At 46.1% G+C, this 17,952-nt stretch overlaps 8 non-coding genes across 8 annotated transcripts; all 8 read left to right on the top strand.

Annotated features, from left to right (window-relative positions):
- Positions 1-1,626: 1,626 nt before the first annotated feature.
- On the top strand, positions 1,627-1,817 carry LOC130302686 (U2 spliceosomal RNA). The gene has a single exon (XR_008852856.1). It is a non-coding gene; the product is annotated as a U2 spliceosomal RNA (small nuclear RNA).
- Positions 1,818-3,907: 2,090 nt separating this feature from the next.
- LOC130302687 (U2 spliceosomal RNA) lies at positions 3,908-4,098 on the top strand. The gene has a single exon (XR_008852857.1). It is a non-coding gene; the product is annotated as a U2 spliceosomal RNA (small nuclear RNA).
- Positions 4,099-6,184: 2,086 nt separating this feature from the next.
- Positions 6,185-6,375, top strand: LOC130302688 (U2 spliceosomal RNA). Its single transcript, XR_008852858.1, has one exon. It is a non-coding gene; the product is annotated as a U2 spliceosomal RNA (small nuclear RNA).
- A 2,087-nt stretch (positions 6,376-8,462) lies between these two features.
- LOC130302689 (U2 spliceosomal RNA) lies at positions 8,463-8,653 on the top strand. The gene has a single exon (XR_008852859.1). It is a non-coding gene; the product is annotated as a U2 spliceosomal RNA (small nuclear RNA).
- A 2,082-nt stretch (positions 8,654-10,735) lies between these two features.
- LOC130302691 (U2 spliceosomal RNA) lies at positions 10,736-10,926 on the top strand. The gene has a single exon (XR_008852860.1). It is a non-coding gene; the product is annotated as a U2 spliceosomal RNA (small nuclear RNA).
- Positions 10,927-13,014: 2,088 nt separating this feature from the next.
- LOC130302692 (U2 spliceosomal RNA) lies at positions 13,015-13,205 on the top strand. The gene has a single exon (XR_008852861.1). It is a non-coding gene; the product is annotated as a U2 spliceosomal RNA (small nuclear RNA).
- Positions 13,206-15,287: 2,082 nt separating this feature from the next.
- On the top strand, positions 15,288-15,478 carry LOC130302693 (U2 spliceosomal RNA). Its single transcript, XR_008852862.1, has one exon. It is a non-coding gene; the product is annotated as a U2 spliceosomal RNA (small nuclear RNA).
- Positions 15,479-17,560: 2,082 nt separating this feature from the next.
- Positions 17,561-17,751, top strand: LOC130302694 (U2 spliceosomal RNA). The gene has a single exon (XR_008852863.1). It is a non-coding gene; the product is annotated as a U2 spliceosomal RNA (small nuclear RNA).
- Positions 17,752-17,952: the final 201 nt, after the last annotated feature.

The following is a 17,952-nucleotide window of genomic DNA, read 5'->3' on the forward strand; positions in this document are numbered from 1 at the left end:
GGGGGGGGGGTCTCCTGGCTGTTCACACAGGTGTGTCATTGCTGTACATTGACCATGCATTGCTTCTGTGGTATTGCAAAGGCAAAGACAAATGCTTCCAGCCATCCATTGCACTAATGGATTGGTCATCAGCTGGCTGTCTATGTCCCGCATCAATATAGACCAAAGTACAGAGGGTTAGGCTATGCTATTGTGCACCTACCTGATGCATCAGAAGGTGCGAGGCCCTTGCTAAATTCTGTGCACAGACTTTGAGATCTATACTTTAGACTGTATCTAAACCTGCTCCAACATGGACTGACATTCTGGCCTACTTTCAGCCGATGCGACTTGTCTGTCGCTGAACAGTCGCTTTTTATGTATTCAGCACCTATGTATAATGTTGTAAAAATGCTCTAGAAGCTAAAGTCGCAGAAATGTCACACATATTTGGCCTGCAACTTTCTGTGCGACAAATTCAGACAGGAAAAATCAGTATAAATCCTTAGAAAATTATCCCCCAGTGTCTCCATCTGCTGGCGGTATTGAATAAGCATTGCTGCACTGATGGGGTATGCATTAGACGAAAAAAAAGAAGAAAAAGAAGAATAATACGCCCAGAAAAGAGGCGAAAAGGAGAAAAACGTAAAAAAACGTGAAAAAAAAGTAAGAGGAAGAGAAGGGAAAAAAAGGTGGAAATGGGTTTAAAAGTGATTTCGGCGGAGAAATATATATATATATATATATATATATATATATATATATATATATATACGCGCACACACACACATATATATAAACGTATTCTCCGTTGAGATATTGCAGCCGCTGCTGTGTCCAGGCCCAGGAGCCTTAGCACTGTGCTGTGATGTCACTCAATACCACTGACATCACTAGGTGTAAACAACATCTCTCCTTTGCTGTGTATGTGACTATGGAGCTGTTTGGTGATGTCGTCTATTATGGCCTTCATAGAAGCAACAGGAGATTGTTGCATCCATCTAGAACCCTCAGAACTACAGTGCTATGATGTCACTCACTTCCACAGGCCTTGCAGAGTGTAAACAACAACAACCCAGCTTTGTTGTGTATGTAACCATAGGGATTTGTGATGTCACCTAGAACCTTCACAGCAGCGACAGCTTTATGAGGAGCATCAGCACTGCTCTGCCTGAGCAGAACCATCACCGCCATAGGTTGTCAAATAACCCGGATTTAACCCACACAGGTAAGTCCAATGGGGTGCAGGCATGTCCTCTATGCTTACAGCTTCCCGTGGGTGTTGGTTTGATACCGTTTGGGGACAGCCAAGGAGGCATCTGCAGGCAACAAAGGTAGGTGTGTGCTTGTGTGTGTGTTTCCTATGCAGATCCTAAGCCCAGTGTCACATGCAAGTAGGAGGAGTAAGAAGGGTTCCTGGCAAATCCGGGTTATGGATTGCATTTAAAAAGGCCCCGTGGGAGTGCAATGGGCCCCTGTCTTGCTGCTTAGCAATAATGGTATGGGTTTAGGTTCTGCTGTGTGTACTGGTGGTTGACTGCCCCCCAGCCCAGAGTGTGCATGGAAAATTGTCTGGCAGCCTCCCTGACAGCAAGCAGTGATAGTGCCCATGAAGGGGACCTTGTTGGGCCCGCCCCTTTCACGGTTATCGCTTCTCGGCCTTTTGGCTAAGATCAAGTGTAGTATCTGTTCTTATCAGTTTAATATCTGATACGTCCCCTATCTGGGGACCATATATTAAATGGATTTTTGAGAACGGGGGCCGATTTCGAAGCTTGCTTCCGTCGCCCTATGCATTGACCCGATATGGCAGTATCTTCGGGTACAGTGCACCACCCCCTTACAGGGTTAAAAAGAAAGATTCCTACTTTCATTGCTACCTGCTTGCTGGCTAGCCAGCTAGCCAGCCCTGTGGGCCTTGCTGCTGCAGCCAAAAAACAAAAGGTGGTGCTGCTGCTGCTGCTTCTGCTGCTTCTGCTTGTGTCTGGCCGCTGTTGGAGCGTCCAGGCACAGGACTTCTGCTGCTGCTGACTAAATGGCCTCCTTAATTGGATCATTTGAGTAGCCAGCACACCTGTGCAGGTAGGGCATGACATGATAGGCAGCTGCCTTGATAGCGGGTGGGTGCTGAATGTTCCTAATTGACAAAATAAGATTAATGCTTATGAAGAAATATAAAATCTCATCCCTTCCCCAATATCGCGCCACACCCCTACCCCTTAATTCCTTGGTTGAACTTGATGGACATATGTCTTTTTTCGACCGTACTAACTATGTAACTATGTAACATAACATGGGGGGGGGGGGGGGGGTCTCCTGGCTGTTCACACAGGTGTGTCATTGCTGTACATTGACCATGCATTGCTTCTGTGGTATTGCAAAGGCAAAGACAAATGCTTCCAGCCATCCATTGCACTAATGGATTGGTCATCAGCTGGCTGTCTATGTCCCGCATCAATATAGACCAAAGTACAGAGGGTTAGGCTATGCTATTGTGCACCTACCTGATGCATCAGAAGGTGCGAGGCCCTTGCTAAATTCTGTGCACAGACTTTGAGATCTATACTTTAGACTGTATCTAAACCTGCTCCAACATGGACTGACATTCTGGCCTACTTTCAGCCGATGCGACTTGTCTGTCGCTGAACAGTCGCTTTTTATGTATTCAGCACCTATGTATAATGTTGTAAAAATGCTCTAGAAGCTAAAGTCGCAGAAATGTCACACATATTTGGCCTGCAACTTTCTGTGCGACAAATTCAGACAGGAAAAATCAGTATAAATCCTTAGAAAATTATCCCCCAGTGTCTCCATCTGCTGGCGGTATTGAATAAGCATTGCTGCACTGATGGGGTATGCATTAGACGAAAAAAAAGAAGAAAAAGAAGAATAATACGCCCAGAAAAGAGGCGAAAAGGAGAAAAACGTAAAAAAACGTGAAAAAAAAGTAAGAGGAAGAGAAGGGAAAAAAAGGTGGAAATGGGTTTAAAAGTGATTTCGGCGGAGAAATATATATATATATATATATATATATATATATATATATATATATATACGCGCACACACACACATATATATAAACGTATTCTCCGTTGAGATATTGCAGCCGCTGCTGTGTCCAGGCCCAGGAGCCTTAGCACTGTGCTGTGATGTCACTCAATACCACTGACATCACTAGGTGTAAACAACATCTCTCCTTTGCTGTGTATGTGACTATGGAGCTGTTTGGTGATGTCGTCTATTATGGCCTTCATAGAAGCAACAGGAGATTGTTGCATCCATCTAGAACCCTCAGAACTACAGTGCTATGATGTCACTCACTTCCACAGGCCTTGCAGAGTGTAAACAACAACAACCCAGCTTTGTTGTGTATGTAACCATAGGGATTTGTGATGTCACCTAGAACCTTCACAGCAGCGACAGCTTTATGAGGAGCATCAGCACTGCTCTGCCTGAGCAGAACCATCACCGCCATAGGTTGTCAAATAACCCGGATTTAACCCACACAGGTAAGTCCAATGGGGTGCAGGCATGTCCTCTATGCTTACAGCTTCCCGTGGGTGTTGGTTTGATACCGTTTGGGGACAGCCAAGGAGGCATCTGCAGGCAACAAAGGTAGGTGTGTGCTTGTGTGTGTGTTTCCTATGCAGATCCTAAGCCCAGTGTCACATGCAAGTAGGAGGAGTAAGAAGGGTTCCTGGCAAATCCGGGTTATGGATTGCATTTAAAAAGGCCCCGTGGGAGTGCAATGGGCCCCTGTCTTGCTGCTTAGCAATAATGGTATGGGTTTAGGTTCTGCTGTGTGTACTGGTGGTTGACTGCCCCCCAGCCCAGAGTGTGCATGGAAAATTGTCTGGCAGCCTCCCTGACAGCAAGCAGTGATAGTGCCCATGAAGGGGACCTTGTTGGGCCCGCCCCTTTCACGGTTATCGCTTCTCGGCCTTTTGGCTAAGATCAAGTGTAGTATCTGTTCTTATCAGTTTAATATCTGATACGTCCCCTATCTGGGGACCATATATTAAATGGATTTTTGAGAACGGGGGCCGATTTCGAAGCTTGCTTCCGTCGCCCTATGCATTGACCCGATATGGCAGTATCTTCGGGTACAGTGCACCACCCCCTTACAGGGTTAAAAAGAAAGATTCCTACTTTCATTGCTACCTGCTTGCTGGCTAGCCAGCTAGCCAGCCCTGTGGGCCTTGCTGCTGCAGCCAAAAAACAAAAGGTGGTGCTGCTGCTGCTGCTTCTGCTGCTTCTGCTTGTGTCTGGCCGCTGTTGGAGCGTCCAGGCACAGGACTTCTGCTGCTGCTGACTAAATGGCCTCCTTAATTGGATCATTTGAGTAGCCAGCACACCTGTGCAGGTAGGGCATGACATGATAGGCAGCTGCCTTGATAGCGGGTGGGTGCTGAATGTTCCTAATTGACAAAATAAGATTAATGCTTATGAAGAAATATAAAATCTCATCCCTTCCCCAATATCGCGACACCCCTACCCCTTAATTCCCTGGTTGAACTTGATGGACATATGTCTTTTTTCGACCGTACTAACTATGTAACTATGTAACATAACATGGGGGGGGGGGGGGGGGGGTCTCCTGGCTGTTCACACAGGTGTGTCATTGCTGTACATTGACCATGCATTGCTTCTGTGGTATTGCAAAGGCAAAGACAAATGCTTCCAGCCATCCATTGCACTAATGGATTGGTCATCAGCTGGCTGTCTATGTCCCGCATCAATATAGACCAAAGTACAGAGGGTTAGGCTATGCTATTGTGCACCTACCTGATGCATCAGAAGGTGCGAGGCCCTTGCTAAATTCTGTGCACAGACTTTGAGATCTATACTTTAGACTGTATCTAAACCTGCTCCAACATGGACTGACATTCTGGCCTACTTTCAGCCGATGCGACTTGTCTGTCGCTGAACAGTCGCTTTTTATGTATTCAGCACCTATGTATAATGTTGTAAAAATGCTCTAGAAGCTAAAGTCGCAGAAATGTCACACATATTTGGCCTGCAACTTTCTGTGCGACAAATTCAGACAGGAAAAATCAGTATAAATCCTTAGAAAATTATCCCCCAGTGTCTCCATCTGCTGGCGGTATTGAATAAGCATTGCTGCACTGATGGGGTATGCATTAGACGAAAAAAAAGAAGAAAAAGAAGAATAATACGCCCAGAAAAGAGGCGAAAAGGAGAAAAACGTAAAAAAACGTGAAAAAAAAGTAAGAGGAAGAGAAGGGAAAAAAAGGTGGAAATGGGTTTAAAAGTGATTTCGGCGGAGATATATATATATATATATATATATATATATATATATATATATATACGCGCACACACACACATATATATAAACGTATTCTCCGTTGAGATATTGCAGCCGCTGCTGTGTCCAGGCCCAGGAGCCTTAGCACTGTGCTGTGATGTCACTCAATACCACTGACATCACTAGGTGTAAACAACATCTCTCCTTTGCTGTGTATGTGACTATGGAGCTGTTTGGTGATGTCGTCTATTATGGCCTTCATAGAAGCAACAGGAGATTGTTGCATCCATCTAGAACCCTCAGAACTACAGTGCTATGATGTCACTCACTTCCACAGGCCTTGCAGAGTGTAAACAACAACAACCCAGCTTTGTTGTGTATGTAACCATAGGGATTTGTGATGTCACCTAGAACCTTCACAGCAGCGACAGCTTTATGAGGAGCATCAGCACTGCTCTGCCTGAGCAGAACCATCACCGCCATAGGTTGTCAAATAACCCGGATTTAACCCACACAGGTAAGTCCAATGGGGTGCAGGCATGTCCTCTATGCTTACAGCTTCCCGTGGGTGTTGGTTTGATACCGTTTGGGGACAGCCAAGGAGGCATCTGCAGGCAACAAAGGTAGGTGTGTGCTTGTGTGTGTGTTTCCTATGCAGATCCTAAGCCCAGTGTCACATGCAAGTAGGAGGAGTAAGAAGGGTTCCTGGCAAATCCGGGTTATGGATTGCATTTAAAAAGGCCCCGTGGGAGTGCAATGGGCCCCTGTCTTGCTGCTTAGCAATAATGGTATGGGTTTAGGTTCTGCTGTGTGTACTGGTGGTTGACTGCCCCCCAGCCCAGAGTGTGCATGGAAAATTGTCTGGCAGCCTCCCTGACAGCAAGCAGTGATAGTGCCCATGAAGGGGACCTTGTTGGGCCCGCCCCTTTCACGGTTATCGCTTCTCGGCCTTTTGGCTAAGATCAAGTGTAGTATCTGTTCTTATCAGTTTAATATCTGATACGTCCCCTATCTGGGGACCATATATTAAATGGATTTTTGAGAACGGGGGCCGATTTCGAAGCTTGCTTCCGTCGCCCTATGCATTGACCCGATATGGCAGTATCTTCGGGTACAGTGCACCACCCCCTTACAGGGTTAAAAAGAAAGATTCCTACTTTCATTGCTACCTGCTTGCTGGCTAGCCAGCTAGCCAGCCCTGTGGGCCTTGCTGCTGCAGCCAAAAAACAAAAGGTGGTGCTGCTGCTGCTGCTTCTGCTGCTTCTGCTTGTGTCTGGCCGCTGTTGGAGCGTCCAGGCACAGGACTTCTGCTGCTGCTGACTAAATGGCCTCCTTAATTGGATCATTTGAGTAGCCAGCACACCTGTGCAGGTAGGGCATGACATGATAGGCAGCTGCCTTGATAGCGGGTGGGTGCTGAATGTTCCTAATTGACAAAATAAGATTAATGCTTATGAAGAAATATAAAATCTCATCCCTTCCCCAATATCGCGCCACACCCCTACCCCTTAATTCCCTGGTTGAACTTGATGGACATATGTCTTTTTTCGACCGTACTAACTATGTAACTATGTAACATAACATGGGGGGGGGGGGGGGGTCTCCTGGCTGTTCACACAGGTGTGTCATTGCTGTACATTGACCATGCATTGCTTCTGTGGTATTGCAAAGGCAAAGACAAATGCTTCCAGCCATCCATTGCACTAATGGATTGGTCATCAGCTGGCTGTCTATGTCCCGCATCAATATAGACCAAAGTACAGAGGGTTAGGCTATGCTATTGTGCACCTACCTGATGCATCAGAAGGTGCGAGGCCCTTGCTAAATTCTGTGCACAGACTTTGAGATCTATACTTTAGACTGTATCTAAACCTGCTCCAACATGGACTGACATTCTGGCCTACTTTCAGCCGATGCGACTTGTCTGTCGCTGAACAGTCGCTTTTTATGTATTCAGCACCTATGTATAATGTTGTAAAAATGCTCTAGAAGCTAAAGTCGCAGAAATGTCACACATATTTGGCCTGCAACTTTCTGTGCGACAAATTCAGACAGGAAAAATCAGTATAAATCCTTAGAAAATTATCCCCCAGTGTCTCCATCTGCTGGCGGTATTGAATAAGCATTGCTGCACTGATGGGGTATGCATTAGACGAAAAAAAAGAAGAAAAAGAAGAATAATACGCCCAGAAAAGAGGCGAAAAGGAGAAAAACGTAAAAAAACGTGAAAAAAAAGTAAGAGGAAGAGAAGGGAAAAAAAGGTGGAAATGGGTTTAAAAGTGATTTCGGCGGAGAAATATATATATATATATATATATATATATATATATATATATATATACGCGCACACACACACATATATATAAACGTATTCTCCGTTGAGATATTGCAGCCGCTGCTGTGTCCAGGCCCAGGAGCCTTAGCACTGTGCTGTGATGTCACTCAATACCACTGACATCACTAGGTGTAAACAACATCTCTCCTTTGCTGTGTATGTGACTATGGAGCTGTTTGGTGATGTCGTCTATTATGGCCTTCATAGAAGCAACAGGAGATTGTTGCATCCATCTAGAACCCTCAGAACTACAGTGCTATGATGTCACTCACTTCCACAGGCCTTGCAGAGTGTAAACAACAACAACCCAGCTTTGTTGTGTATGTAACCATAGGGATTTGTGATGTCACCTAGAACCTTCACAGCAGCGACAGCTTTATGAGGAGCATCAGCACTGCTCTGCCTGAGCAGAACCATCACCGCCATAGGTTGTCAAATAACCCGGATTTAACCCACACAGGTAAGTCCAATGGGGTGCAGGCATGTCCTCTATGCTTACAGCTTCCCGTGGGTGTTGGTTTGATACCGTTTGGGGACAGCCAAGGAGGCATCTGCAGGCAACAAAGGTAGGTGTGTGCTTGTGTGTGTGTTTCCTATGCAGATCCTAAGCCCAGTGTCACATGCAAGTAGGAGGAGTAAGAAGGGTTCCTGGCAAATCCGGGTTATGGATTGCATTTAAAAAGGCCCCGTGGGAGTGCAATGGGCCCCTGTCTTGCTGCTTAGCAATAATGGTATGGGTTTAGGTTCTGCTGTGTGTACTGGTGGTTGACTGCCCCCCAGCCCAGAGTGTGCATGGAAAATTGTCTGGCAGCCTCCCTGACAGCAAGCAGTGATAGTGCCCATGAAGGGGACCTTGTTGGGCCCGCCCCTTTCACGGTTATCGCTTCTCGGCCTTTTGGCTAAGATCAAGTGTAGTATCTGTTCTTATCAGTTTAATATCTGATACGTCCCCTATCTGGGGACCATATATTAAATGGATTTTTGAGAACGGGGGCCGATTTCGAAGCTTGCTTCCGTCGCCCTATGCATTGACCCGATATGGCAGTATCTTCGGGTACAGTGCACCACCCCCTTACAGGGTTAAAAAGAAAGATTCCTACTTTCATTGCTACCTGCTTGCTGGCTAGCCAGCTAGCCAGCCCTGTGGGCCTTGCTGCTGCAGCCAAAAAACAAAAGGTGCTGCTGCTGCTGCTTCTGCTGCTTCTGCTTGTGTCTGGCCGCTGTTGGAGCGTCCAGGCACAGGACTTCTGCTGCTGCTGACTAAATGGCCTCCTTAATTGGATCATTTGAGTAGCCAGCACACCTGTGCAGGTAGGGCATGACATGATAGGCAGCTGCCTTGATAGCGGGTGGGTGCTGAATGTTCCTAATTGACAAAATAAGATTAATGCTTATGAAGAAATATAAAATCTCATCCCTTCCCCAATATCGCGCCACACCCCTACCCCTTAATTCCCTGGTTGAACTTGATGGACATATGTCTTTTTTCGACCGTACTAACTATGTAACTATGTAACATAACATGGGGGGGGGGGGGGGGTCTCCTGGCTGTTCACACAGGTGTGTCATTGCTGTACATTGACCATGCATTGCTTCTGTGGTATTGCAAAGGCAAAGACAAATGCTTCCAGCCATCCATTGCACTAATGGATTGGTCATCAGCTGGCTGTCTATGTCCCGCATCAATATAGACCAAAGTACAGAGGGTTAGGCTATGCTATTGTGCACCTACCTGATGCATCAGAAGGTGCGAGGCCCTTGCTAAATTCTGTGCACAGACTTTGAGATCTATACTTTAGACTGTATCTAAACCTGCTCCAACATGGACTGACATTCTGGCCTACTTTCAGCCGATGCGACTTGTCTGTCGCTGAACAGTCGCTTTTTATGTATTCAGCACCTATGTATAATGTTGTAAAAATGCTCTAGAAGCTAAAGTCGCAGAAATGTCACACATATTTGGCCTGCAACTTTCTGTGCGACAAATTCAGACAGGAAAAATCAGTATAAATCCTTAGAAAATTATCCCCCAGTGTCTCCATCTGCTGGCGGTATTGAATAAGCATTGCTGCACTGATGGGGTATGCATTAGACGAAAAAAAAGAAGAAAAAGAAGAATAATACGCCCAGAAAAGAGGCGAAAAGGAGAAAAACGTAAAAAAACGTGAAAAAAAAGTAAGAGGAAGAGAAGGGAAAAAAAGGTGGAAATGGGTTTAAAAGTGATTTCGGCGGAGAAATATATATATATATATATATATATATATATATATATATATATACGCGCACACACACACATATATATAAACGTATTCTCCGTTGAGATATTGCAGCCGCTGCTGTGTCCAGGCCCAGGAGCCTTAGCACTGTGCTGTGATGTCACTCAATACCACTGACATCACTAGGTGTAAACAACATCTCTCCTTTGCTGTGTATGTGACTATGGAGCTGTTTGGTGATGTCGTCTATTATGGCCTTCATAGAAGCAACAGGAGATTGTTGCATCCATCTAGAACCCTCAGAACTACAGTGCTATGATGTCACTCACTTCCACAGGCCTTGCAGAGTGTAAACAACAACAACCCAGCTTTGTTGTGTATGTAACCATAGGGATTTGTGATGTCACCTAGAACCTTCACAGCAGCGACAGCTTTATGAGGAGCATCAGCACTGCTCTGCCTGAGCAGAACCATCACCGCCATAGGTTGTCAAATAACCCGGATTTAACCCACACAGGTAAGTCCAATGGGGTGCAGGCATGTCCTCTATGCTTACAGCTTCCCGTGGGTGTTGGTTTGATACCGTTTGGGGACAGCCAAGGAGGCATCTGCAGGCAACAAAGGTAGGTGTGTGCTTGTGTGTGTGTTTCCTATGCAGATCCTAAGCCCAGTGTCACATGCAAGTAGGAGGAGTAAGAAGGGTTCCTGGCAAATCCGGGTTATGGATTGCATTTAAAAAGGCCCCGTGGGAGTGCAATGGGCCCCTGTCTTGCTGCTTAGCAATAATGGTATGGGTTTAGGTTCTGCTGTGTGTACTGGTGGTTGACTGCCCCCCAGCCCAGAGTGTGCATGGAAAATTGTCTGGCAGCCTCCCTGACAGCAAGCAGTGATAGTGCCCATGAAGGGGACCTTGTTGGGCCCGCCCCTTTCACGGTTATCGCTTCTCGGCCTTTTGGCTAAGATCAAGTGTAGTATCTGTTCTTATCAGTTTAATATCTGATACGTCCCCTATCTGGGGACCATATATTAAATGGATTTTTGAGAACGGGGGCCGATTTCGAAGCTTGCTTCCGTCGCCCTATGCATTGACCCGATATGGCAGTATCTTCGGGTACAGTGCACCACCCCCTTACAGGGTTAAAAAGAAAGATTCCTACTTTCATTGCTACCTGCTTGCTGGCTAGCCAGCTAGCCAGCCCTGTGGGCCTTGCTGCTGCAGCCAAAAAACAAAAGGTGGTGCTGCTGCTGCTGCTTCTGCTGCTTCTGCTTGTGTCTGGCCGCTGTTGGAGCGTCCAGGCACAGGACTTCTGCTGCTGCTGACTAAATGGCCTCCTTAATTGGATCATTTGAGTAGCCAGCACACCTGTGCAGGTAGGGCATGACATGATAGGCAGCTGCCTTGATAGCGGGTGGGTGCTGAATGTTCCTAATTGACAAAATAAGATTAATGCTTATGAAGAAATATAAAATCTCATCCCTTCCCCAATATCGCGCCACACCCCTACCCCTTAATTCCCTGGTTGAACTTGATGGACATATGTCTTTTTTCGACCGTACTAACTATGTAACTATGTAACATAACATGGGGGGGGGGGGGGGGGTCTCCTGGCTGTTCACACAGGTGTGTCATTGCTGTACATTGACCATGCATTGCTTCTGTGGTATTGCAAAGGCAAAGACAAATGCTTCCAGCCATCCATTGCACTAATGGATTGGTCATCAGCTGGCTGTCTATGTCCCGCATCAATATAGACCAAAGTACAGAGGGTTAGGCTATGCTATTGTGCACCTACCTGATGCATCAGAAGGTGCGAGGCCCTTGCTAAATTCTGTGCACAGACTTTGAGATCTATACTTTAGACTGTATCTAAACCTGCTCCAACATGGACTGACATTCTGGCCTACTTTCAGCCGATGCGACTTGTCTGTCGCTGAACAGTCGCTTTTTATGTATTCAGCACCTATGTATAATGTTGTAAAAATGCTCTAGAAGCTAAAGTCGCAGAAATGTCACACATATTTGGCCTGCAACTTTCTGTGCGACAAATTCAGACAGGAAAAATCAGTATAAATCCTTAGAAAATTATCCCCCAGTGTCTCCATCTGCTGGCGGTATTGAATAAGCATTGCTGCACTGATGGGGTATGCATTAGACGAAAAAAAAGAAGAAAAAGAAGAATAATACGCCCAGAAAAGAGGCGAAAAGGAGAAAAACGTAAAAAAACGTGAAAAAAAAGTAAGAGGAAGAGAAGGGAAAAAAAGGTGGAAATGGGTTTAAAAGTGATTTCGGCGGAGATATATATATATATATATATATATATATATATATATATATATATATACGCGCACACACACACATATATATAAACGTATTCTCCGTTGAGATATTGCAGCCGCTGCTGTGTCCAGGCCCAGGAGCCTTAGCACTGTGCTGTGATGTCACTCAATACCACTGACATCACTAGGTGTAAACAACATCTCTCCTTTGCTGTGTATGTGACTATGGAGCTGTTTGGTGATGTCGTCTATTATGGCCTTCATAGAAGCAACAGGAGATTGTTGCATCCATCTAGAACCCTCAGAACTACAGTGCTATGATGTCACTCACTTCCACAGGCCTTGCAGAGTGTAAACAACAACAACCCAGCTTTGTTGTGTATGTAACCATAGGGATTTGTGATGTCACCTAGAACCTTCACAGCAGCGACAGCTTTATGAGGAGCATCAGCACTGCTCTGCCTGAGCAGAACCATCACCGCCATAGGTTGTCAAATAACCCGGATTTAACCCACACAGGTAAGTCCAATGGGGTGCAGGCATGTCCTCTATGCTTACAGCTTCCCGTGGGTGTTGGTTTGATACCGTTTGGGGACAGCCAAGGAGGCATCTGCAGGCAACAAAGGTAGGTGTGTGCTTGTGTGTGTGTTTCCTATGCAGATCCTAAGCCCAGTGTCACATGCAAGTAGGAGGAGTAAGAAGGGTTCCTGGCAAATCCGGGTTATGGATTGCATTTAAAAAGGCCCCGTGGGAGTGCAATGGGCCCCTGTCTTGCTGCTTAGCAATAATGGTATGGGTTTAGGTTCTGCTGTGTGTACTGGTGGTTGACTGCCCCCCAGCCCAGAGTGTGCATGGAAAATTGTCTGGCAGCCTCCCTGACAGCAAGCAGTGATAGTGCCCATGAAGGGGACCTTGTTGGGCCCGCCCCTTTCACGGTTATCGCTTCTCGGCCTTTTGGCTAAGATCAAGTGTAGTATCTGTTCTTATCAGTTTAATATCTGATACGTCCCCTATCTGGGGACCATATATTAAATGGATTTTTGAGAACGGGGGCCGATTTCGAAGCTTGCTTCCGTCGCCCTATGCATTGACCCGATATGGCAGTATCTTCGGGTACAGTGCACCACCCCCTTACAGGGTTAAAAAGAAAGATTCCTACTTTCATTGCTACCTGCTTGCTGGCTAGCCAGCTAGCCAGCCCTGTGGGCCTTGCTGCTGCAGCCAAAAAACAAAAGGTGCTGCTGCTGCTGCTTCTGCTGCTTCTGCTTGTGTCTGGCCGCTGTTGGAGCGTCCAGGCACAGGACTTCTGCTGCTGCTGACTAAATGGCCTCCTTAATTGGATCATTTGAGTAGCCAGCACACCTGTGCAGGTAGGGCATGACATGATAGGCAGCTGCCTTGATAGCGGGTGGGTGCTGAATGTTCCTAATTGACAAAATAAGATTAATGCTTATGAAGAAATATAAAATCTCATCCCTTCCCCAATATCGCGCCACACCCCTACCCCTTAATTCCCTGGTTGAACTTGATGGACATATGTCTTTTTTCGACCGTACTAACTATGTAACTATGTAACATAACATGGGGGGGGGGGGGGGGGTCTCCTGGCTGTTCACACAGGTGTGTCATTGCTGTACATTGACCATGCATTGCTTCTGTGGTATTGCAAAGGCAAAGACAAATGCTTCCAGCCATCCATTGCACTAATGGATTGGTCATCAGCTGGCTGTCTATGTCCCGCATCAATATAGACCAAAGTACAGAGGGTTAGGCTATGCTATTGTGCACCTACCTGATGCATCAGAAGGTGCGAGGCCCTTGCTAAATTCTGTGCACAGACTTTGAGATCTATACTTTAGACTGTATCTAAACCTGCTCCAACATGGACTGACATTCTGGCCTACTTTCAGCCGATGCGACTTGTCTGTCGCTGAACAGTCGCTTTTTATGTATTCAGCACCTATGTATAATGTTGTAAAAATGCTCTAGAAGCTAAAGTCGCAGAAATGTCACACATATTTGGCCTGCAACTTTCTGTGCGACAAATTCAGACAGGAAAAATCAGTATAAATCCTTAGAAAATTATCCCCCAGTGTCTCCATCTGCTGGCGGTATTGAATAAGCATTGCTGCACTGATGGGGTATGCATTAGACGAAAAAAAAGAAGAAAAAGAAGAATAATACGCCCAGAAAAGAGGCGAAAAGGAGAAAAACGTAAAAAAACGTGAAAAAAAAGTAAGAGGAAGAGAAGGGAAAAAAAGGTGGAAATGGGTTTAAAAGTGATTTCGGCGGAGAATATATATATATATATATATATATATATATATATATATATATACGCGCACACACACACATATATATAAACGTATTCTCCGTTGAGATATTGCAGCCGCTGCTGTGTCCAGGCCCAGGAGCCTTAGCACTGTGCTGTGATGTCACTCAATACCACTGACATCACTAGGTGTAAACAACATCTCTCCTTTGCTGTGTATGTGACTATGGAGCTGTTTGGTGATGTCGTCTATTATGGCCTTCATAGAAGCAACAGGAGATTGTTGCATCCATCTAGAACCCTCAGAACTACAGTGCTATGATGTCACTCACTTCCACAGGCCTTGCAGAGTGTAAACAACAACAACCCAGCTTTGTTGTGTATGTAACCATAGGGATTTGTGATGTCACCTAGAACCTTCACAGCAGCGACAGCTTTATGAGGAGCATCAGCACTGCTCTGCCTGAGCAGAACCATCACCGCCATAGGTTGTCAAATAACCCGGATTTAACCCACACAGGTAAGTCCAATGGGGTGCAGGCATGTCCTCTATGCTTACAGCTTCCCGTGGGTGTTGGTTTGATACCGTTTGGGGACAGCCAAGGAGGCATCTGCAGGCAACAAAGGTAGGTGTGTGCTTGTGTGTGTGTTTCCTATGCAGATCCTAAGCCCAGTGTCACATGCAAGTAGGAGGAGTAAGAAGGGTTCCTGGCAAATCCGGGTTATGGATTGCATTTAAAAAGGCCCCGTGGGAGTGCAATGGGCCCCTGTCTTGCTGCTTAGCAATAATGGTATGGGTTTAGGTTCTGCTGTGTGTACTGGTGGTTGACTGCCCCCCAGCCCAGAGTGTGCATGGAAAATTGTCTGGCAGCCTCCCTGACAGCAAGCAGTGATAGTGCCCATGAAGGGGACCTTGTTGGGCCCGCCCCTTTCACGGTTATCGCTTCTCGGCCTTTTGGCTAAGATCAAGTGTAGTATCTGTTCTTATCAGTTTAATATCTGATACGTCCCCTATCTGGGGACCATATATTAAATGGATTTTTGAGAACGGGGGCCGATTTCGAAGCTTGCTTCCGTCGCCCTATGCATTGACCCGATATGGCAGTATCTTCGGGTACAGTGCACCACCCCCTTACAGGGTTAAAAAGAAAGATTCCTACTTTCATTGCTACCTGCTTGCTGGCTAGCCAGCTAGCCAGCCCTGTGGGCCTTGCTGCTGCAGCCAAAAAACAAAATGCTGCTGCTGCTGCTTCTGCTGCTTCTGCTTGTGTCTGGCCGCTGTTGGAGCGTCCAGGCACAGGACTTCTGCTGCTGCTGACTAAATGGCCTCCTTAATTGGATCATTTGAGTAGCCAGCACACCTGTGCAGGTAGGGCATGACATGATAGGCAGCTGCCTTGATAGCGGGTGGGTGCTGAATGTTCCTAATTGACAAAATAAGATTAATGCTTATGAAGAAATATAAAATCTCATCCCTTCCCCAATATCGCGCCACACCCCTACCCCTTAATTCCCTGGTTGAACTTGATGGACATATGTCTTTTTTCGACCGTACTAACTATGTAACTATGTAACATAACATGGGGGGGGGGGGGGTCTCCTGGCTGTTCACACAGGTGTGTCATTGCTGTACATTGACCATGCATTGCTTCTGTGGTATTGCAAAGGCAAAGACAAATGCTTCCAGCCATCCATTGCACTAATGGATTGGTCATCAGCTGGCTGTCTATGTCCCGCATCAATATAGACCAAAGTACAGAGGGTTAGGCTATGCTATTGTGCACCTACCTGATGCATCAGAAGGTGCGAGGCCCTTGCTAAATTCTGTGCACAGACTTTGAGATCTATACTTTAGACTGTATCTAAACCTGCTCCAACATGGACTGACATTCTGGCCTACTTTCAGCCGATGCGACTTGTCTGTCGCTGAACAGTCGCTTTTTATGTATTCAGCACCTATGTATAATGTTGTAAAAATGCTCTAGAAGCTAAAGTCGCAGAAATGTCACACATATTTGGCCTGCAACTTTCTGTGCGACAAATTCAGACAGGAAAAATCAGTATAAATCCTTAGAAAATTATCCCCCAGTGTCTCCATCTGCTGGCGGTATTGAATAAGCATTGCTGCACTGATGGGGTATGCATTAGACGAAAAAAAAGAAGAAAAAGAAGAATAATACGCCCAGAAAAGAGGCGAAAAGGAGAAAAACGTAAAAAAACGTGAAAAAAAAGTAAGAGGAAGAGAAGGGAAAAAAAGGTGGAAATGGGTTTAAAAGTGATTTCGGCGGAGAAATATATATATATATATATATATATATATATATATATATATATATATACGCGCACACACACACATATATATAAACGTATTCTCCGTTGAGATATTGCAGCCGCTGCTGTGTCCAGGCCCAGGAGCCTTAGCACTGTGCTGTGATGTCACTCAATACCACTGACATCACTAGGTGTAAACAACATCTCTCCTTTGCTGTGTATGTGACTATGGAGCTGTTTGGTGATGTCGTCTATTATGGCCTTCATAGAAGCAACAGGAGATTGTTGCATCCATCTAGAACCCTCAGAACTACAGTGCTATGATGTCACTCACTTCCACAGGCCTTGCAGAGTGTAAACAACAACAACCCAGCTTTGTTGTGTATGTAACCATAGGGATTTGTGATGTCACCTAGAACCTTCACAGCAGCGACAGCTTTATGAGGAGCATCAGCACTGCTCTGCCTGAGCAGAACCATCACCGCCATAGGTTGTCAAATAACCCGGATTTAACCCACACAGGTAAGTCCAATGGGGTGCAGGCATGTCCTCTATGCTTACAGCTTCCCGTGGGTGTTGGTTTGATACCGTTTGGGGACAGCCAAGGAGGCATCTGCAGGCAACAAAGGTAGGTGTGTGCTTGTGTGTGTGTTTCCTATGCAGATCCTAAGCCCAGTGTCACATGCAAGTAGGAGGAGTAAGAAGGGTTCCTGGCAAATCCGGGTTATGGATTGCATTTAAAAAGGCCCCGTGGGAGTGCAATGGGCCCCTGTCTTGCTGCTTAGCAATAATGGTATGGGTTTAGGTTCTGCTGTGTGTACTGGTGGTTGACTGCCCCCCAGCCCAGAGTGTGCATGGAAAATTGTCTGGCAGCCTCCCTGACAGCAAGCAGTGATAGTGCCCATGAAGGGGACCTTGTTGGGCCCGCCCCTTTCACGGTTATCGCTTCTCGGCCTTTTGGCTAAGATCAAGTGTAGTATCTGTTCTTATCAGTTTAATATCTGATACGTCCCCTATCTGGGGACCATATATTAAATGGATTTTTGAGAACGGGGGCCGATTTCGAAGCTTGCTTCCGTCGCCCTATGCATTGACCCGATATGGCAGTATCTTCGGGTACAGTGCACCACCCCCTTACAGGGTTAAAAAGAAAGATTCCTACTTTCATTGCTACCTGCTTGCTGGCTAGCCAGCTAGCCAGCCCTGTGGGCCTTGCTGCTGCAGCCAAAAAACAAAAGGTGGTGCTGCTGCTGCTGCTTCTGCTGCTTCTGCTTGTGTCTGGCCGCTGTTGGAGCGTCCAGGCACAGGACTTCTGCTGCTGCTGACTAAATGG

The sequence above is a fragment of the Hyla sarda genome, unplaced genomic scaffold (genome assembly GCF_029499605.1).
Source record: "Hyla sarda isolate aHylSar1 unplaced genomic scaffold, aHylSar1.hap1 scaffold_1176, whole genome shotgun sequence".
Classification (NCBI taxonomy): Eukaryota; Metazoa; Chordata; class Amphibia; order Anura; family Hylidae; genus Hyla; species Hyla sarda.